Raw genomic sequence first — 23,682 nt, 5'->3', positions numbered from 1 at the left:
AATAAAAAACATGACAAATAAATAACAATGTAATTCTAGAAAATACACAAGTAACCCACAGGAAAAAAGAACATAAAAAAGAGAAAACAAAAATGAGTGACCTAAGCTTTAATATATTAAAATTATATTAAATGAAAAAAGTCTAAATACAATAATTAGAACACAAAGCCTGGCAATGTAGATTTAAAGTCATGATTCAATATGCTTCCTGTAATATAAGAAACTCACTTCAAACAAAATGATACAAGAAAGTTGAAAGAAAAGTGGGGAAATGATATAACATGCAAATATTAATCAAAAGAAAGCAGTATTAGCTATGTTAATATCAGATAAAACAGACTTCAGAGCAAATAAAAGTACTAGAGGCAGAGAAGAACATTGTATAATGAAGACAAGAGCACTGATTTACCAAGAAGACATGGCAAACATAAACACCAAACAAACAAGATGCAGAATAAATGAAACAAAAGCCGACAAAGCTAAAAGAAATATTCAAATCCACTAATAAAGTTGGAGATGACATCCCTATCTCATCACTGATAGAACTAACCAGCAAATCAGCAAGGGTAGAGAAGAACTGAACAACATCATGGGAAAAAAAATGAATCTAATCAACACATTTAAAATATTTTGCTTAACAGAAGCAAAGACACATTCTTTTTAAGCAGCCATGGAACATATACCATCATAGGTCATATTCTGGGTCATTAAAAAGAATTCAACATATTTCAAAGAATTTAAACCATAGGAAGTATGTTCTCTGACCACAACAGAATCAAACTCTACATCAATGATACAAAGAAAACAGAAAAAATCCCCCAAACACTTGGAAGTAGAACAGAACAATTACAATTCATTCGTCAAAGAGGAAGTTTCAAGAAAAAAATTTAATATAGTTAACAAAATGAAAATGGTAATATTTTCATATGCCCCATCATAACATGGGGGCACAGATAAATCAGGGATGAGAGGGTAATTTTTGGCACTGAGTTTATAGTACCTGGGTGTTAAAAAAGAAAAAAAAGAGGACTGTTTCAAATCAATAATCTAGGCTCCCATATCAAGAACCTAGGAGAAAAGGGGTGGGAGCAACGCTATTCAAATCAAGTATCAGGAATGCAATAATATATATGAGCAGAGAGCACTGAAACTAAAAACAGGGGAAAAAATAGGGAAAATAAAAATTAAAAAGCTGCTTCCTTAAAAGATCAATAAAACTAATCAACTGCCAGCAAGATTGAGATAAAGAGCAAAACAGAGATAATGCAAGTGACCAACACTAGGAATAAGACATCGTGCAGACATCAAAACAATGCTAAGTGAATACTATGAGCAATACTGCATAGCTAAATTTGATAACAGGATAAACTGACCAATTTCTCAAGAAACATAGAACAACCACAATTCATCCAGTATGAAATAGATAATCTGAATAGACCTATAACAATTAAGTAAAATGAAGTAATAATTTAAGAAAAATTGAAACCAATTATATATAATCTCTTAAAGAAAACAGAAGAGAACACTTCTCAATTTAAGAAACTGGTATACCCTGATACCAAAATCAAAGATAGTACCAAACAAAATGAAACAAAAACTTCAGACCAATATCCCTCATGAATACAGATGCTAAATCTTTAGCAAAATATTAGCAAATAGAATTCAGCAACATATAAAACAAACTACACACCATGACCAAATGAATTTTAAGACTGGTTAATATTTGAAAAGAAATTAATATAATCCAATATATTAAAAACTAGAAAAGAGAAGTTATATGATATCAATCTATGAAGAAAAAGAATGAAAAAATTCAATGCCTATTTATGTTTTAAAAAATCTTCTCAGTAAAGAATTGAAGAGAATTTCCTAAAGTTGTTGAATAGGAATCTACAAAAAAACCTACAGCTAAAATTACACTTAAGGATTGAAAAAGTGAATATTTTATCTATAAGATCTGGGATAAGGCTAGGATAACTACTCTCACCACTCTTATTCAACATAATGCTGCAACTTCTAGCCAGTGCAATAAGGCAAGAAAAGGAAATAATAGCATACAGACTAGAAAGAAAGCGCTAAAGCTATGCCATGTGTGGATGTCATGATTATCTACATAGAAAATCCCAAGGAATACGCAAAAACAAAAACAAACAAAAAAATCTTCTGAAACTAAAAAGTTTAGCAAGGTCAGAAAATAGAAACTATTTTGTACAATATGTATCCCTTGTTACCAAAGTGGATATGCAGATGGCAAAAACAAACACTAAAAAACAATCAATATTATTAACCATCAGGGAAGTGCAAATCAACACCACAATGAGGTATCACTATCCACCTATCAGAATAAATTTTTGTTAAGTGACAAATACTGGTGTGGATGCAGAGAAATTGAATCACATATTTATTTCTGATGGGAATGTAAAATGGTACAGATACTTTAAAAAAACTTCACAGTTTCTTAAAAAATATAAACATTCAACAACCGTAAGACAGCAATTGTTCTTCTGGGCATTTGTCTTAGAGAAACAAAGAATCATACTCACAACAAATGTATTTTCAGAATTAGCTGACTAGTTAGGCAGTGATTATAATTAGTAAAGTAAAGCTTGATGTATTTTTCAAACAACTTCAGATAGCTTTATTCACGTGGGATTCTTTGTATCAAATGGGTTTGTATTTGAAAACATATTTGCTGCCCTCTAGATCTATTCTGGCATAGTAAGCAGAGTAGATCTTTGGAATTCAAGTAATTTTAATTTAGAATGTCAATGGTGTTGATCTCTTTTAAAAGTTTAAAAGAGTACATTCTAAGTATACATCATTACAAGACATGGAAAGATCTTTTAGAAATAACTTTTCTCCTTGGAAATGAATAATCTTTTATAGATAGTAGCAAGGTGTGTAGGCTGGTCCTGACAAACAATTCTGAGAATAAATCTAAAATTCAACTCTGACCTCTGCTCATTTCTGTTTTCCTTTTCCCTCAAGGCAATAGCATTTCAAATAAAAACAAAATGCCAGGCTGCAGAGTCAAGGAATAAATTTATGTGTATATGGTGGACGTGCAGCATAATTTAAAAACTGAATACTTCTGAGTGCTGGAAAATACACCTCAAAGAACTGAACTGCCTATTTTTATACACCAGAAGGTACATCATTGCTCACAAGAACATCATTAATAGAAGTCAGTGATTCAAAATGAACTAGAGATGACAACTATGCTATTTGTTTCTGCTGGTAAACTCTGAAGTCTGTTTTTACTTTTTTTTTTTTTTTTTTGGCTGTGCCATGAAGAATGTGAGATCTTAGTTCCCTGACAAGGGATCGAACCTGCATGCCCTGCATTGGAAGCACAGAGTCTTAACCACTGGACTGCCAGGGAAGCTCCTAGTTTTACTTCTTAACGAATTATTCAAACAAAATAAAAACATTTTCAGAAACGGTAAATTATTATTTAATTACTGATAAAGGGAAATTATCGCACAGAAAATCCAGTAAATAGTTTTTGAGTGTGTTCAAATATGGTACTACAAAAATTAAGCTGCCACTTGCTTAATAAATAGAGGAAAATGATAATTCATTACTGTATCCAGAAAGGTAAAAAATACTAAAGTCCCACATATTTGCACTGGGTTGCTATCACAATGCCATAACTTCCTGTGTTCATTGAAAAATTTAAAACTTCATATGCAAATACACCCATATCAGTTCAGTTCAGTTCAGTCGCTCAGTCGTGTCCGACCCTTTGCGACCCCATGAACCGCAGCAGCCAGGCCTCCCTGTCCATCACCAACCCCTGGAGTTCACCCAAACCCATGTCCATTGCATCGGTGATGCCATCCAACCATCTCACCCTCTGACGTCCCCTTCTCCTCCTGCCCTCAATCTTTCCCAACATCAGGGTCTTTTCCAATGAGTCAGCTCTTCGCATCAGGTGGCCAAAGTATTGGAGTTTCAGCTTCAGCATCAGTCCCTCCAATGAACACGCAGGACTAATCTCCTTTAGGATGCACTGGTTGGATCTCCTTGCAGTCCAAGGGACTCTCAAGAGTCTTCTCCAACACCACAGTTCAAAAGCATCAATTCTTCTGCGCTCAGCTTTCTTTATAGTCAAACTCTCAAATCCATACATGACTACTAACTGTTAACAAAACAAAATGAAATCTTTAATCAAGAGGACTAACAGAAACTTCTGTTTAGTTCTGACTGCACAAGTTACAAGAAAATTAAGAGAATCTAAAGCAGGTTTAGAGCAGAGCCATAGAATGATTAAAAGATTGGGCAAAGGGATCTAATAATAAGGATAAAAGACACATTTAGACAAAGGGAGACAAGTAAAAACTGAATGAACTGCAAATTACCCGAGATAGTTGATCAGCTATTTTTTATTGCTTTCTACACAAGTCTTCTTCTATCACCCCAAAGTGTATCTACAGATAATAGCAATAAACTCATATATATGTGTGTGTCTGTGTGTGTCATTGTGAGACATGTCATTCATTATCCAAATGTTTTCTTCTAAAGGGTTGTCTCCATGGAGTACTGGACTTTAATACTTCACTCTGAAGCCTCTACCCGAACAGATGCCAGCTAATTGTCAGAATTTATGGAATGTTTGAGGCTTTTTTATTTACTTAAATGATATAAAACAGACTTAGATCACTGTTGTATCTTGAGCATCTAACCAAATGAAAGCTCACTGTACCACAGTGTTTGCGATTTCCATTGCTGACCATCAGAGTAATATGATTTGTTCCTATTCCCAAGAAGCTACACTTTTTATCTTCTGTAAAACTAGAAATTTTGTGTTTATATCTACGCTTTATAAGCTTGACATCTGTTTCTAATCTCTGAAGATATCCTGACATTGTCCTACCTGAGTATTCTTTCTTAAAGAGATGGGAATACCAGATCACCTGACCTGCCTCCTGAGATATCTGTATGCAGGTCAAGAAGGAACAGTTAGAATCAGACATGGAACAACGGACTGGTTCCAAATTGGGAAAGGAGTACATCAAAGCTATATATTGTCACCCTGCTTATTTAACTTATATGCAGAGAACATCATGCGAAATGCTGGGCTAGATGAAGCACAAGCTGGAATCAAGACTGCTAGGAGAAATATCAAAAACCTCAGATAGGCAGATGACGCCACCCTTAAGGCAGAAAGTGAAGAAGAACTAAAAAGCCTCCTGATAAAAGTGAAAGAGGAGAGTGAAAAAGCTGGCTTAAAACTCAACATTCAAAAAATGAATATTATGGCATCTAGTCACATCACTTCATGGCAAATAGATGGGGAAACAATGGAAATGGTGACTTTATTTCTTGGGATCCAAAATTACTGCAGACGGTGACTGCAGCCATGAAATTAAAAGACGCTTGCTCCTTGGAAGGAAAATTATGACCAATCTAGACAGCATATTAAAAAGCAGAAACATTACTTTGTCAACAAAGGTCTGTCTAGTTAAAGCTATGGTTTTTCCAGCAGTCATGTATGGATGTGAGAGTTGGACTATAAAGAAAGCTGAGCACTGAAGAACTAATGCTTTTGAATTGTGGTTTTGGAGAGAACTCTTGAAAGTCCCTTGGACTGCAAAGAGATCAAAGAGTCAATCGTAAAGGAAATCAGTCCTGAATATCTTTGGAGGGACTGATGCTGGAGCTGAAAGTCCGATACTTTGGCCACCTGATGCAATGAACTGACTCATTGGAAAAGACCCTGATGCTGGAAAAGATTGAAGGCAGGAGGAGAAGGGGGCGACAGAGAATAAGATGGTTGGATGGCATCACTAATTTGATAGACATGAGTTCGAGCAAGCTCCGGGAGTTGGTGATAGACCGGGAGGCCTGGCGTGCTACAGTCCATGGGGTCACAAAGAGTTGGACACAACTCAGTGACTGAACTGCAGACTTAAATGAATGCACAATTATTAAATCACAATACAATTTACTTACAGTATATAAAAATACTTCCCTGGCGGCTCAGTTGGTAAAGAATCCACCTAAAATGCAGGAGACCCGGGTCTGATCCCTGGATAAGGAAGATCTCTTGGAGAAGGAAAAGGCAACCCACTCCAGTATTCTTGCCTGGGAAAGCTTATGGACAGAGGAGCCTGGCAAGCTACAGTCCATGTGGTCACAAGATTCAGACACGACTTAGAGGCTAAATCACCATATAAAAATATATTTTCCTACCTAAATTCCAGGATTGAATTCCATCTTTTAAAAATATCTACAAAGTAGCACTGATATATATACACTATCGTGTGTAAAACAGATAGTGGGGAGTTGGTATATAACACACAGGGCCCTGCTTGGCCTTCTGTGATAATTTGCAAGCGGGAGGGAAGCTTAAGAGGGAGGGCATATATATATCATTATAACTGATTCATGTTATAAAACCAAAACAACACAATATAATATTATAAAACAATTTCCCTCAAATTAAAAAATAAATTAAAAAAATAAGTTTGTCTAAAATAATCATTATTTTTCAAAAAAAGTCTAGTAGTTATTCTTTAGTTGAAAGCAATGCTCAAAAAATCACAACATATACGAATATTAAATTTAGCCACATCCTCTATCCTTTCACAAATTAGTGTTCAGCATATCCTGTACTTGAAAACTTGGTTTGTCGAGAACTCTAAAGAATGGGGTTTGAGCCAAGATTAACTACAAATCTAAAAAGCCACATTTTAGAAAACACACACACACAAATTCCAAATTGTTTGCCAAATTTTACTGTTAGCTTCCCACAATATTCTAAAAAATATCAGACAAACAGGCGTCAGTATGATGAATGTTGATGATTCCTTTATTTTTTTTCCTATACACAGTGACCCTCTAGAAGCTCTGAGGTCAGCTGAATATGCATAGTCACTTCAATTAACTGAAGTGTTTGTAAATAAATGATATCTTTTCTCCATTAACATGTCTCCATCTTGACCTACAGGAGTGGATTGTATGGATAATCTCGGATGACTAATTTGTCTTTTCTTTAACCCAGTAACCCAGTGCAAGGGAGCAAAAAAGTACAGGGAAACACAGACATACTTTTAAAAATACACATATTCAGGCAATATTGCCAAAAGTGAATTTCTGCTGAACTTAAGCCAAGATTTACTATGAATTTATATTTTTTATGATGGACTATAAGGTCTAATAAATAATGACGACAAATATGATTTTGTTTTACAAATTAAAGGATACTTTCACATGCATTATTTCCTTTTACTTTCATAAAAAGCTTATAGCTTAGATATTATTGTTCTCATTTTACAAATGGGGAAACTGAGGCTTGGAGAGGTAAACTGTCCCAGCCTCACAGATAGGAAATGACTCACTGGATCTCCAACTCCAGCTCCTGACCCTTGGCCATCAAGACTGAGAATGTGCATGTCAATGCATGTGACAAGAATTCACACACAAACAGAAACATGCTCAGATCACTTTTTAAATGTGACAAGGTTTCTCCAAATTTTAGTTTGCTTTAAATCACTTCTCCAGCTGCAAACACCATGCTGGCCAAGGGCTGGGTTTGTACATTTCAGAACAAAGTAAAATAGTACCTATATATTTAATCAGAGTCTCATCTATAAAATATGCAAACAAAAGTGTTCTTGCTATCTATCAATTCTTTTATGTGTTTCTGCTTGCTTTTTTAAAATTTACTTATATTGGACTTAGTTGCTTTTACAATGTGATGTTACTTCCCTGCTGGCTCAGATGGTAATCTTCCTGTAATGCAGGAGACCCAGTTTTAACCCCTGGGTTGGGAAGATCCCCTGAAGAAGGAAATGGCAACCCACCCCAATATTCTTGCCTGGAGAAACCCACAGACAGAGGAGGCTGGCGGGCTACAGTCCATGTTGTCACAAGGAGTTGGACAGGACTGAGTGATTAAACAGCTCTAGATTCTGATCTATATGCTTTAATAAAGAGGTATTTCTATTTCTCTCTCTGACTTACTTCACTCTGTATGACAGTCTCTAGGTCCATCCATGTCTCTACAAATGACCCAATTTCCTTCCTTTTATAGCTGAGTAATATTCCATTGTATACATGTACCACAGCGTCTTTTTCCATTCCTCTCTTGATGAACATTAAGGTTGCTTCCAAAGCCCAGAGATAAACCCATGCACCTATGGTCACCTAATCTATGACAAAGTGGGCAAGAATACACAAAGGAGAAAAGACAGCCTCTTCAATAAGTGGTGCTGGGAAAATGTGAAAGCTACATGTAAAAGAATGAAATTACAATACTCCCTAATACCATACACAAAAACAAACTCAAAATGGACTAAGGATCTGAATTTAAGGCCAGATACTATAAAACTCTTAGAGGAAATCACAGGCAGAACACTTTTTGACATAAACAGGAACAAGATCTTTTTTGACCCACCTCCTAGAGTACTTCCTTGGTGGCTCAAGCAGTAAAGAATCCTCCTGCAATGTGGGAGACCTGGGTTCACTCCCTGGGTTGGGAAGATTCCCCTGGAGAAGGGAACAGCTATCTATTCCAGTATTCTGGGCTGGAGAATTCCACGGACAGAGGAGCCTGGTGGGCTACGGTCCATGGGGTCACAAAGAGTCAGACACTACTGAGCGACTTTCACTAGAGTACTTAAAATAAAAACAAATTAGACCTAATTAAACTTAAAAACTTTTGAACAGCAAAGGAAGCCATAAATATGACATAACGACAATCCTCAGAATGAGAGAAACTATTTGCAAATGAAGCAGATGACAGAGGATTCATCTGCAAAATATACAAGCAGCTCATGTAACTCAATACAAAAAATTACAACCCAGTCAAAAAATAGGCAGATCTAAATAGGTATTTTTCCAAAGAAGACATACAGATGGCCAACAAACATATGAAGAGGCTCAATACCACTAATCAATAGAGAACTGCAAATCAAAACTACAAGGAGATATCACCTCACACTGGTCAGAAGGCCATCATCAAAAAATCTACGAACAATAAATGCTGGGGTGGATGAGGAGAAAAGGGAATGTTTGTGCACTGTTGGTGGGAGTGTAAATAGATACAGCCACTACGGAAAACAGTATGGAGGTTCCTTAAAAAACTAAAAACAGAACTATCATATGACCCAGCAATCCCACTGCTGGATGTATACTCAGAGAAAACCATAATTTAAAAAGGTACATACACTCCAACGTTCACAGCCGCACTATTTACAACAGCCAAGATACATTTCTTCTAAAAGTGAGATAATACCTGTGCAACTAGTTAGAGAGTATATCTATAAATTCTATCAGCTAGTAAAAAGGTTGATTATAATAATCTCTGAAAACCATTTCTATTCAGTTTATACAGTATCTGTAATTTTTAAAATAAGAAGATAAACTAGCCTTATTAAGAGTGATTAACTTTTCATAACTTAAAAAATTTATTTAGGGTATGGTTTTTACCTTTCGCATGATATTATCTCATTGAAACACCTATTCAATTCTGCATCAGTTAGATAGCACTAGCTGCTATAATAAACTTCAAAATTTCAATGGCTATGGTCATATAAAGTTTATTTCTCAGTTGGACAATAGTCTAACCTGGGTATTCCTAGCATGTTGCTTTCCTCCACATGATGATTTAAAGACTCTGGTGACTTCCATCTTATGAACTCTTCCATCTCTTGCGGCCTCATTCTTCAGAGCCTAAGTTAGCAGAAAGAGAAGAAAGCTTAGAGAAAACATACCCTTGACTATGATCTGCTCATGTTATAATGAAGAGATCTACTCCCACATCTAATGTAAATGGAAAGGGATCTACAATGCTTAGTTTAGCAACGACTTCCCAACCACAACTCTAAATGAAGGCAGGACAGTCATTAATTTTGGTGGTTCACTGGCAACTCTATGTAACCATGAAAAGACATAATCTGTCCACCTATGTCCAATCACTCAAAAATAAAAATTTTATCTCATTTTATGTTGTATTTCTGTAACCAAGAAGTCCAGGAAAATATATTTGGTAGGTGAATGCAATCTGAATTTCATTGCTTATCCAGTGTGCAAAGAAAAAGAAAATCATTTCTTTTCACTCAGAATTTATTTCATTTCTGAAAAATGGAACTATGGAGTTGAACATTTATCAAACCACTCCTGACCTGTGCTGAAAGAATTTAATAAAAGAGAATGACAAACTACTTTATTATAATAACAATTCTAGGTTTGTTTGTTTCACAGTATTTTATACCATATATATATAACTTTCTTCATGGCTTTGCATTATTGTTTACCTAGCGGAAAAGAGCATTATACCCAGTAATTTTTTTCACCTGGAGACAATAATAAATGGTGCTCCTTCATTAAGTAGGGATAATAAAACATACAGCAAGAAGTTCATAACAAGTAACATAACATACTAAACGTCATGGATTAATATGTATTAATTCCACTAATATGAAAATGCATGTGAACATTTTAAAACTTTAAAGTTGCCTATAAATATTGCTTTCATTTTCATCATTATACCTATTATGGAAGAAGATCCCAGAGTTCATACAACATTTGAGGGTGTGTAATATACACTGGAATATAATATACACCACCATCTCTAAGGTGGTGTACACAAATGCTAACACTAGGAATGTGAGTAAATGATATTTTTATAAACTTCACACAAAAATCTCTTTGCTTCCAACAGAAGACTTCTAGTAGGATGATTTTAGTACAGACATGCTCTATGAAGTGGAACAGTCATGTGTAAAATTTCTGGACACTGAGGAGAGCAGGGAAGATGAAAATGTTTCACAGAGAAGACCCAGTAATCCTGTCCATGTGGCAAAGTAGCACAGAGGGTAGGGGCCATAAGGGCAAGACAAGGTGGATTTGCAGTTTTGCTACTAAATCCAGATCACACATTTACTATACGTGTGTTGAACTCCATTTACATAGATTATTGCATATCTTTAACCCATAACATGTTATTCCTCATTTGTGAGATCAAATTTATGATCCTGACCTCATTTCAGCAGGAGCTTTTTCTACAGTCTCCACCATACTCGAACCATTTCAGGTACTCAAATAGCTTACTGTGGAGGGGGGCGGATAAGCATTAGGAAAAGAAAACTTCTCAGGACCGCTCTTAGCTTATCACCTGGCACAGACTCAGAGAATCGGCCAACAGGTTTATTTGAATAAGTGGTTCATGCTATGAAGTCTTCAGCCACCCACAAAGAACAGCTGTCTGACTTAACCCATGTCAGGTGCGTGTATGTGAGCACAGCGGTATCCTCAGTATCATATACAGTGAGTCACTGGAGGCAGGCATTCTAGCTCCCTTGCTTTGTCTTTTAACAGTCATGTGCCATGAATCATTAATTCATTGAGATATAAATGCTTCTGTAATTCAATAACCCTATTGTACAAATCTATTTTAAATTGGTCCCTAAAAAGAAAAGGGAAACATCTTCAAATTCTTTCTTTTTTAAAAGATGGATGTTCCATCTTGGTCATTCTCCATGTCCTTGGACAAGTTACTTCATCACATAAAGCCTTAACTGACTCATGGAAATAATATTCTTTCCTCATGGAGTTGTTGTAAAGATGGAACATGTCAATGATTGTGATGTTTCACTTCTACTAAGCATTACACAGTGCGATGGGTATTCTGACTTGAGTCTGAGAGTTCCTTAGACTGGTTTGGGCATATTCAGGAAAGTGGGAAAGTGGTCCCTCCAGAAGCCTTTTGGCAGTGGGGCTAGCCAACTCCCAGGAGAATAGTCATCCCGATGGAAAAGGTAGTCTAGAATGATGAGTTTAACAAGAGGCTTCGGCCACCGGTGATGAGAGGTGAATGTGACCATACATGATGCCTCTTCCCAGGATTTGTCTGTTGCTCTAGGTCTGCTGCACTCTCACTGTGGGTGTGCGGAAAGAAATCAATAGGATCCTGACTCACATCTTAGTGAAGACACTGGAACGGAGCAGCACTACCTTAAAAGCCGTCAAAGAAGCTCTTCCAGCTTAAACCAGAAGCCCGAGCAGCTAGAGAATTTCAAGGGCTCCAGCATCTTAGCTGTCATGGGGGTTGGCAGGTTCTGGTGGACAGACACACATAGAAGGTGCTAGGTGGGGGCTGGGAGCAGACTTGCTCTTCAGCATGTGTCTGGCAACCCGGGGGCGGGGGAGTTCCCAGAAAAACCAGAGGGACCCTGTCCAGATGGCTGAGGTATCATATTACCAAGTAGGGGCAAGGATAAATAGGTCACACCATTCCTGTGATAGCTTCTGTGATTAGGTGCTGGTCATGCATGAGGAGCAAGTCAAAACATAAAAGCAAACTCTCTGTCACATGATTAGTCAATTTAAATTTTTTTTGAACTTATGTTTTGTATTCTCAAAGACAATAACGTTCTGTGAAATAGGATGTGAAATTTTTCAAATGATATTGCCACACAGTTTTTCTTTTTTCTCAAAAATAAAAAAGGATGTGAGAATCCCTGCCAAAACACATGCTGGACACATCATGAGAACTTCTTTTTCTGAGCAGAAGTACCTATTCATTCCATTCACTAAATCTGATTCTAGGTTTAAGTTGCTCAGTGACTATGAATTCAATTCAAAATAATAGAACGAACAACCCCTAAAAAAAATCATCCAAGGATTTTTGAAGGGCACTTGAAAATTGAGTTTTCTCATGTTTGTTTTCTGGTTTTGTTTTTCTCTTTTGAGGTGGTGTTGGTATAGAGGAAAATTCATGAGCCCTTGGAATCTGACAATTCCTTAGCCTTCCACTTAACTGGTGGGGACCCTTAGCAAACAGTTTAACCTCACAAAATAAAATGTTACAGGACAATATTAGATAAACATTAGATTAGATATTAGATAAATATTAGAGAATATTAGATAAACTGAGTACAGTACTCCCAATGCTTGGCACACTCAGCAGGCAATGCTAATTATTTTCCACCCCTCCCAATTTCCTGTCGACCTTTCTTCTAAGCATACATTTCCATTTCAAGAATCCACAGGTAGGACAGCAAAATGGACAGAAAGTCATTGAATGGCATCTATTCTACTTCGGCAAATTATGTAAATTCTCAGGGCCTCAGTTTCCTTATCTGTAAAATGGATATTATAGCACCTTCCACGTATATTTTTGTGGGAATTAAGTGGATTAAGTCATGTGAAGTCCTTAGAAGCATGGGTACTAGAAGGGAAGCTCCAGGAGACATTAATGGTTGCTCTTATATCCCCAGGACACAAAGCAGGACCTAGAATGTACTGGGTGCAGAATAAACATTTGTAATAAATGAAAAATGACAGTAATATGCTTGCTTCCCTTTGCCCAACACAAACTCTCCTTTTACAAACTGTGGAACCTGTGTGGGTGGATGCAGGGCAGGGATTTAGAGATTGCATCCTAAGTGGAATTCAGGAATTTCCCCCGAGTTCCCCTCACTCTAACTGTATTTCCCATGACCCATGATCTCATCTCTCCATGAACACACCTGCTCCATCTTGTCCGGGGGCAAGTGTGTGTTAGATGCTTGAGCGCTTCTGTATTTGCCAGCATTTCTCCACTTTGCCTTCTGTCTGGGCACAGAGATGGAAGGCTGCTGAGGGGCAGTCTGCCCCTGTGTAGTAGGCAATAGGCACTCAGTAAATGGTTCATGGAGTGAATAAGTCACTGTCCACAGTGCATTGCAAATGAATGTTTTTATTATAATGAGTTCTTTCTTACAGACAAATTCTCAATCCTTTCTATCCCATTCACAGTGACATTACAATTTCCAGAGTAAGATTACATGCTATTAGAGTGTGGTCACTCCTAATGACTCTCTCTGGTGACTTCTAGCAGATAGAGTTCACTATATGCAACAGTGGGTTATGGATTTGGCAATGCAGTTTCAGTGTAATTGTTGTTCAGTCGCTAAGCCGTGTCCAACTCTCTGAGACACCATGGCTTCCCTGTCCTTACCATCTCCCTGAGTTTGCTCAAACTCATGTCCACTGAGTCAGTGATGTCATGCAACCATCTCATCCTCTGTCATCCCCTTCTCCTCTTGCCCTCAATCTTTCCCCGCATCAGGGTCTTTTCTAACAATTCAGCTCTTTACATCAGGTGGCCAAAGCTTCAGCTTCAGCATCAGTCCTTCCAATGAATATTCAGGGTTAATATCCTTTAGGATTGACTGATTTGATCTCCTTGCAGTCCAAGGGACCCTCAAGAGTCTTCTCCAACACCACAGTTCAAAAGCATAAATTCCTTCGTGCTTAGCTTTCTTTATGGTCCAACTGTCACATCCATACATGACTACTGGAAAAACCACAGGTTTGACCTTGTCAGCAAAGTAATGCCTCTGCTTTTTAATATGCTGTCTAGGTTTGTCAGTATAATTAAACTGCTTTGAAAGCTAAACATAAGTTCAATGTGTTTGCATGATTTGACTGCTAACTGTCCCATGAAAATCTGTGAGTCTCTATATGGCCTGAGTTATATTACTATTCCCATATACTTTAAGTGTGTTCCCTGAGTACTTAACTTCAAGCAAACTAAACCATTTATTAAAACGGTCCTAAGAAATCCTTATGGGCATGTATCTGGAAAAAACCATAATTTGTAAAGATACATGCACCCAGATATTCACTGCAGCATTATTCACAATAACCAAGACATATTACAACAGCAACCTAAATGTCTACTGAGATGAATGAATAAAAAATATATACATATATACAAAGGAATACTACTCAGTCATAAGAACAAAACCATGCCATTTGCAGCAACGTGGATGGACCTACAGATTATCATGCTAAGTGAAATAAGTCAGAGAAAGACAAATATTATGTGATATCACTCACATGTGTAATCTCATTTTTAAAAATAATACAAATGAACTTATTTCACAAACAGAAACAGACTCACAGATTTTGAAAATAACTGTATGGTTACCAAAGGGTAAACATCAGTGGGAGAGAGAAATTAGACACACCACTGTACATAAAATAGATAAGCATGTGCGTGGCATACGCACACCACTACATATAAAATAGATAAACAAGGACCTACTGTATAGCACAGGGAACTCTATTCAATATTCTGCAATGATCTATATGGGAAAGAATCTGAAAAAGAATGAATATATGTATATGCACAACTGAATCACTTTGTTGTACATCTGAAACTAACACCACATTGTAAATCTACTCCAATAAAGTTTTTTTAAAAAAAGAAACCCTCCACATGCTTTGCTGGGAGAAGTCTGATATGATGAGGGGGAAAATTGGAAGGGCATGTGATGTTTTGACTAAGCCAAACCAAAGGAAATCCACTCCTTTCGGTTCCATAGTGGCATAGCGCCCTACTCCGTTTTCTACATCATCCTTTGTGATGAGCCATCAAAAAGTTTATTGTGGGAGTCACTGGAAGTGTCCAGCGGTGTACTGAGTGAAAAAAGCCAGATGAGCAGCCAGGAGAATGTGCAAGCCCAATTCACTACAGACACTTGGAGGTTTGCATGTAACTCCTCTCCCCAAGCAACCGTGGGAAGACAGTTACCTGAGGACACAACGCCCTGTTTGAGAATATTTATCATTAGAAAACTGAATTAGCAGCTCCCACTGCTTTGATCCCCTTCACATGACCAAATACCTACAATTTTGAAGGCTAATCATATTCTCCTTGAAGCGGACCAAATAAAGGAGATTTCATAGTTCCTCATTTTAGCCATCTATTATGATTCAAGCATGAATCATCCTCTCTATTCCCATAATAAATCTGCCCCATAGTTAGAATGCTTAAGAACAGATGCACCCAAAGATCTTATTTGTGGTTGTATGTGTGCGCATGTGTATCCGAAAATGCCAGAACCTAAATATTTTTGGCACTTTTTAGGACTGGAAGCAAAGCCACGCTTAATTGGAGAGCCAGTGATAGTGTGGGACTGATGATAGTCTTAAAAATTCTCTGCAACTTTTTGACATACCCTGCCCCCCAAAACAATCTTAGAACTACGAACTCAAACTGTCAACTGATTTGTTAAGAAAAAACAAACTCCAGTTTGTAAATGCTTAAGCTTACATGAACAGGAGCATTCCTTCCTAAAACTGACAGGAAGTCCTAGAAAGACTTATCTTCTAACTCTAGTTTGTCACACACCACCAAAAGGTCTACTGAGAGCATCAATACTGCCTATGCGTGCATGCATACACACACACACACACACACACACACACACACACACACACACCACCACCACCACCACCACCACCGCCGCCACAACCGCACACAGGTGTAGAAATAACCCAGGAATAATGGACAAAGGGCAGATGTGGCTAAGCCCTTCTATGATAAATCTTGGGCTTCCCAGGTAGCTGAGTGGTACAGAATCTGTCTGCCAATGCAGAAGATTCAGAAGACGTGGGTTCAGTCCCTGGGTTGGGAAGATCTCCTGGAGAAGAAAATGGCAATCCACTCCAGTATTTCTGCCTGGAGAATTCCATGGACAGAGGAGCCTGGCAGGCTACAGTCCATGGGATCATGAAGAGTCAGACGTGACCAAGCATACACACACTCATGATAAATCTTCACATCATTTTAAATTAAAAGATCACATGATGGTTGAAGTAACATTAAGGATGAATCCTCCAAGCTTTTATCAAGTCACCCACCGAGGTACAGCAGGCATGCTAAGCATATACTGAGGATGCCACAGCTTGCCCAGCCTTCTGGGCTGGAGCACCAAAGCACTGATTCTTCACTTCTCTTGGGTTGCCCTGAGGGATCTTAAGCAAGGGCCACCGTTGTGACTAATAGTCTCCAATGCACGGATAAGGGAGCTGACTAATTTTGTGTTCCTATGGTGACACCTATGAATATAATCAGTTTGATAAAAATATTTGCATAAAATCCATATATGTATACATAGAGTAACATATATTGATAACCACCTACCTTATAGCATATATACACCATCAATTATGAGTTTATCAATTTTCCAAAGTTCAGAATCTCACACTTTCCTTCCAAATAATGGAAATATGTTATTTTTAAAAATCAATTTACTTCCTAATGGCTTACCATTTTATCTGAAAAATCAATGGTCCATTGATTCACCACAATAATAAAACTTATTTCCATAATAGCAGAGAGCTCAGGAACTGAAGTGAAATATTTTCCATTTTTTAAAAATTCTAAGTAATAATGCTATATCATTTATGCAGCATACTTTTTTTTAAAGAATGTGGCCAAATAGTTTTTATCATAAAAGAGAACTGCAATATATGAAAAACATGAAATCTGGAGAAAGGAAAATATTGACACGCATCTACTGCCACACATACCCAGCTGGGCATTAGCTGGCAGAGGACTAGCATTAACACAACACTGAACATGTGTTCAGAACTCTACTGATGTGCCAGGGCGGCTCAAGGTTCGCATCCCACATGTTAACTGGCAAAGTGCTGCTTGAGGGCAGACAGGCTGTTGAGGACACTCATGGGCAGACAAACTCAAGGTCATGATGATGATATGACATTTAATTTTAACACACTGGGCTTTTTTATATCTGGAATATTCTCAACTTCGTTTCCACATACGAGTTTTAGCCATTAGGTTCCCAGGTATTTGACCAACATCTGGAAACGTCACATGATTCCTGAGATGCTGGCTACTGGACAAGACCTCCTGGTCCACTGGAGGGCTCTCTGATGGGGCTGACAAGTGAAAATATTCCAGTCTCAATGCTAGGACCATGCATGGGAACAGCTTAGCTCAATCCCTTCGCTTTCCATAGCAACCATGGTTCCCAGAGGACTCTCTGGGGCACTCATTGAAGTGTTCAGACATATCAATTGGTCTTCAGTATCTTTTAAAATGTCTATCATGGAATCTTAGTCCTGAAAGATTCCCTGCTGAAGGCAGGGGAGGGGCAATTTAACCTTAATAAACACAGCATAAAATGTTTCCTTATATGTGAATATTACCATGCAAATTAAAAATCTGTTACTTCGGGTCTTCAAAAATTATTTTATTACCTAAATCTTTGATTATTAACCAAAAACCTATCAACATCCTGGGGAATAATATTTTGCAGCACTGTGAAAAATTTTTCCCCATATCCTAGAGTTCATTAACACATTTTCTGGCTACCATTCCCAGACCCAACCCCATCAGAATTAACACTCAATCCTTATTTTCTCCTCTATTTGAAGCTTCTTCTCCAGAAACCATTCTCTCCTTCTCTTCTCTGGAGTCAATATCAGATAATACCCGACCGCTAACTTTCTTTTGGAAACTTACGCTACAAGTGACTGTCCTACTTTAGAGCAATGGGTTTAGAAATGGGTTGGTAATTAAAGGTACCATGATAATGAAATGGACTCTGTTTCACTGTTGTGGTAGCAATTATTCCTCTTAATAATAGGGTACAGCAAAATACATACAGCATTTTAATGTCATTTAGCTGCCAACTAAATCAACATTGTTCATTCTCCTTAACTTTCATTTTGATCTAAATTTTGAAGCATAGAAATGAACAAGCAATTTTATCATTATATGCTTTTCTCAAACTTGTGACTATATGTTTTTGTACTGTTCTGACACAAGTAGTCTTTTTAAAAGGCTTGCATATTCATTGTAGTAAAGGACAATTGGTTCTCATGATTTTCATTGGCTGTTGGATCTGTCAGAGAACAGGATTCTTCATTCTTTCAAGGACTCTATAATAGTTATCAGTATTTACCTGAAAAAATAACAGTTTTTATCTTGCACTTAATTGCTTGGCCTCCAGAGTCCAATCCCATGTTTTAAGTCAATGTTCTACCACTTACCCTGTGACTTTTGCAAAGTTAACCTTTTTGTCCTTCATTTTCTACTGTGAAAATTGGTAATACAGATACCAAGAAGGCTATTGACCAGGTTCAAGTAGATAATTAATGCAAAGGACTTGAATAACAAGTGCTTAATTAATATTAGCTATTGTTATTGCTATCATGGCATAAGTGATATAGATACTTTAAAATCACAAACTTCAATGTCCACTTGTAAATTCTTTCTCTCTCCACCTTACTAGAAACTGAATAGCCAGAAATAGCAAATAGACTCAGAGAGAACAGAGCTTTTGTCTCAGCATATAATTAGTCTGAGATAACACATTCACAGAAATCATCTGAAGATGACCATGATACTAGATTTCAAAAAATGCAAATATATTGAGAGACCGGGAGTTACCAGTTCCTATAAAGACATGACTAACTTATCACGAGCTCACTATCTCTAAACATGCTTCTGCAAATAACAGGTGGAAAAAAATCACTCACTAGGGAATTTTACTCTCTGGTATCTTTGCTATCTTTGATGAAATGTCACCTTCTCACTTAGGTCTTCCCAAATGTACCACACCCCTCCCACCTTCTAGCATACCTTATCTCCTTGTGGTTTTAATGTTTTAATTGTGTGCATCACCTTTGCAATAGGCTGAATGTTTATATCTTCCCAAATGTGCATTTTTGAAATCCTACTCCCTGATATTATGGTATTAGGATGGGGACCTTTAGGAGGTAATTAGGATTAGATGGGGGTCCTAAGGATAGACCCTCATGAATGATATTAGCACCTTTTAAAGAGTCAAAGAGAACTTGCTTCTCTCTGCTCTCAGACACGTAAGGATACTATAAGAAGTCAGCAGTCTGCCACCTAAAAGAGGTTCTCACCAGATCCAACCAAGCTGGCAAACTGTACTTGAGCTTCCAGAACCCTGAGCAATACATTTCTGTTGCTTATAAGCATCTCAGTCCATGGCATTTTTGTTATAGAAGCCTAAGCTGACAGAGACAACCTTCATACACACAATATAATTTACTAATTCACTCTTTTTAATGTTTGGCCCTATTTGAATGCTAGCTTAGTTGCATAAGGATTTTTCATAATTTTTTTCAAAACAGTATCCCTAACACTTAGAACAATTCTTAGTGCATATCATGAATATTTGAGGAATAAATGAACAAGTCCAGAAGTGGGACAGATAGAGCTTTGATCAAGTCAGTAGCTAAAGAATATCAAGACTCAGACTTCTTCTATCTTTCCACTCTGCCATCTCAGTGCTGGCTTCATCCTAAGGTTAAAAAACCTGATGTCCTTGGTTTTGTAACATGAAAAATGGTAGACTCGGACACAACTGAAGTGACTAAGCAATAATATTAATACAGACTCTCCGAGGGCTAATGACTAGATTGAAGGAGGTAATAAATGCCCCCACAAAAGCAAGAAAGTATTCACTGAAGTCCCTCAACAGATCTTCCTCCATACCTCATTGAACAGAAATTTGATCACTTAAACTAATTAAGTGTTTAAGGAAAAGGAAATTTCTTTAAAGGTTGGAGAAATCAGAATTTCCCCCTAAAATTGGGGGAAAGGATCATGTTCCTCTGGGGGTAAATATTAATGCTTGATGCCACAATGTCACAGTCCATTGGCAAAAGAAGCAGCTTAGATGGGTAGACAGAGCAAATTACTGTCAATCACATTATTAGATCACTGTTTCTATGCATTACTGAAGTTGGCTAGGCTAACACTAAGAGCTTTTAAAACAATTACAAATAATACTGTCCTTAAAAGAAACAAAAAGAAAAGAAAAGTAGACTCACATTCCGTTCAAGTGAAATGGACTATTTCACACGTGCCGGATTTAGGAAACTAAAAGCAACCAAAGTCAGTTTTTCTTTGCATTCTGCAGTCCGGATGCTTAATTTGCTTTCAGAAAGACTTTGGCCTAAAGAAACCTATATGTGAATTAATATGGTCACTTGGATTTCAGTATGTGTTTGATATGTTCATGTTACAAAGTTCAGTTGCCTTTTTGTTTAATATATATGCTCCCATTTCTGCTGGCTCTTCAAGTGGCCAAGATAAAAACTAAGAGAATATTTATGGATGTGAAAAGTGATGTGTTGAAATATTTTATTGGTTTAGATTCGGTTTGGTAATCATCTGTCTTCTTTTTTAGTTGGATACCAGATGTGAAAAGAATGAGTGTGTAAAAATGCTTTCTAGGAAATAAAACAGCACAACTGAGTATCTGTTCAAATATACAAGAAAGAAATTTAATTTGGGTTTTTTAATGACTAACCTTTATATGGAAAGAAATGATTCCATTAAATTAATACAGCCTAACTGTGAAATTTTCAGTATCTGGTAATGATTATATACTTTCTTAACATTCATTTGCTTTTTGACATTTATGTATTTAACCTTGACATCTACCAGAGAAGAAAACTAGTTGCCAGAAAAATGATAGAAGTGAAATTAAGCCACCAAGATCAAATTTAATATTTCTGATTCAATGTCCATATGAGCTAGAATGAAACTGATGAATGACTATGAATTGGACACTTAAACTTCCATAGAGAAGTGAGAGCTATGTCAAAATTATCTAAGGAAATACTTAGTACTCTCCCAGAAAATTGTGGCATGTATATGTACCTGACCACGGTCTGTGAGAAACAGATATTGCATAGGAACACGTACCCTAATAGTTTATTTGGAATACCTTAACATTATAAATAATTACTTCAAATGCATTTACTTGCCAAACTACAATCAGGCCTTCCCTGATTACGCTGTTTCCAGGTACTTTAACTCTCTCCCACATTGTCCCTTAATGACGCTTCCCTTGTCTATTTGACTTTTTCCATGGTACCTATCACGTTATGCACATATAATTTTGCAATTTATTCTATTCATTCACTAGAAGTCAAAGCTGAAATTAAACAGGTGATTTATCTTTGCTAGAAGGCCATAAAGACAACAGAAATTTAGCAAACAAAATAATTAATCACCAGAGATTAAAAAAAAAATGTTTCCAACATACTAAATTGGCCAAATTTTGTAACAACATCAGTAGCATTTATGTTTTAAGTTATCTGTATTGTGATCTAGGTGTTAGGCTCTGCAAACAAATCTGGTAGTAACATGTTTCTACACTGCACACTGTGTCCTGAGGATTTCCTGTGTGAAACACTGTCTCTATTCAATGATCTACACAGTAAGGAAATAAAGAAGACAGAGGCAAAAGATCAAGGTATGCAGAAGGCCAAGATTTGAAAAGCTATTGGAGCAATGAGAATGTGATAGTCATGGTTTCACAGATGTGCTTGTGGACATGATCCTGCTAGAATAGAGGTCTCCAGCCCACAGTCAAATCAAAAGTGATCTCGCTAAAACATGTATATTACCGTATGTTAAAACATGACCAGTGCGAGTTCAATGCATGAAGCAGGGCATCCAAAGTCAGTGCTCTGGGACAACCCAGAGGGTTACGGTGGGGAGGGAGTTGGGAGGGGGGTTCGTGATGGTGAGGACACATGTTATACCTATGGCTGATTCACACTGATGTTTGGCAAAACCATTACAATATTGTAAAGTAACTATCCTCCTATTAAAATAAATTAATTAATTTAAAATAAACAAATGCATGTAATTTATGTATATATTATATATAAGTATGCATATATTGTACATAGATATATACAGTATATAGACATATAGTATGTAGATATAGAATATGTAAGTATATGTATGATATACCTTTATGTGTAAACATACACAATCTAATACCTTGTTAGGATTTTGAACAAACTGTTACCTATTAGATCAATTAAGAATTTTAAAAAATAAAAGTTTTCATTTTACCTTAAAAAAAAAAAAGTGATCTTGCTGGGAAGCTGTCAAACAGCCTCTTCAAAAAGAGCAGTCCTCTTTTGTGGACATAATAACAAACATTAATTCCACTTATGTGTATGTTCAATATAATATTAATAAATGAAAGATAAAAGAAAAGAGTATGCTATAGAATACACAGCTCTATTAAACAAGGTGAAGTCACAGCCAAAAGACAAAAAATACAAAGTCAAAAATACAAATATTCTTAACCCCTGGTGGTCTAGGGGGGCTTCCCGGTAACTCAGCTGGTAAAGAATCCACTTGCAACTCAGGAGACCCAGGATGGATTCCTGGCTTGAGAAGATCCGCTGGAGAAGGGATAGGCTACCCACTCCAGTATTTTGGGCTTCCCTGGTGGCTCAGACAGAAAAGAATCTGCCTGCAGTGTGGGAGACCTGGGTTTGATCCCTGGGTCGGGAAGATCCCCTGGAGGAGGAAATGGCAACCCACTCCAGCATTCCTGCCTGGAGAATCCCATGGACAGAGGAGCCTGGCGGGCTACAGTCCATGGGGTTGCAAAGAGTCTGACACAGCTGAGCGACTAAGCAGAGCACAGGTGGTCCAGTGTTAAGAATCTGCCTTCTAACGCAGGGGACGCGGGTTCCATCCCTGGTCAGAGGGCCAAGATTCCACGTGCCACGGGGCATCTAAATCCAGGCACCGTAACGAAGCCTGAGTGCCACAGCTAGAGAGACGCTCACACCCCACAGCGCCACAAATAAGATCCCGCATGCCACAACTAAGACCTGGTGCCACCAAGTAAAAATTTAAAAATACAAATACGTGAAGTCACATTTCTCACCTAGGAAAGGCACTGAAGCAAGGAATGCACAAACTGTAAGACGCTCAGCTAAGAAGCCACTTGTCTTTTGGCTGTGAGCTCCAAGCAAAGCTGAAGATGCACACCATTGTATGCACGCATGCTGAGTTGCTCAGTTGTGTCCGAATCTTTGCAACCCCATGGACCGTAGCATGCCGGGCTCCTCTGTCCA

The 23,682-nt window shown here is 37.4% G+C and overlaps 1 long non-coding RNA gene across 1 annotated transcript in view; it reads right to left on the bottom strand.

The window, feature by feature from the left end:
- The window catches only part of LOC122674415, a 79,576-nt gene that overhangs the window by 30,609 nt on the left and 25,285 nt on the right, over window positions 1–23,682 (bottom strand). Inside the window, exon 2 of the long non-coding RNA XR_006334966.1 lies at window positions 9,574–9,678. This is a non-coding gene — a long non-coding RNA (uncharacterized LOC122674415). The remainder of the gene's footprint in view (window positions 1–9,573; window positions 9,679–23,682) is intronic.

This window comes from Cervus elaphus, chromosome 18 (assembly GCF_910594005.1).
Source record: "Cervus elaphus chromosome 18, mCerEla1.1, whole genome shotgun sequence".
Classification (NCBI taxonomy): domain Eukaryota; kingdom Metazoa; phylum Chordata; class Mammalia; order Artiodactyla; family Cervidae; genus Cervus; species Cervus elaphus.
This window is presented reverse-complemented; position numbering and strand designations above follow the sequence as displayed.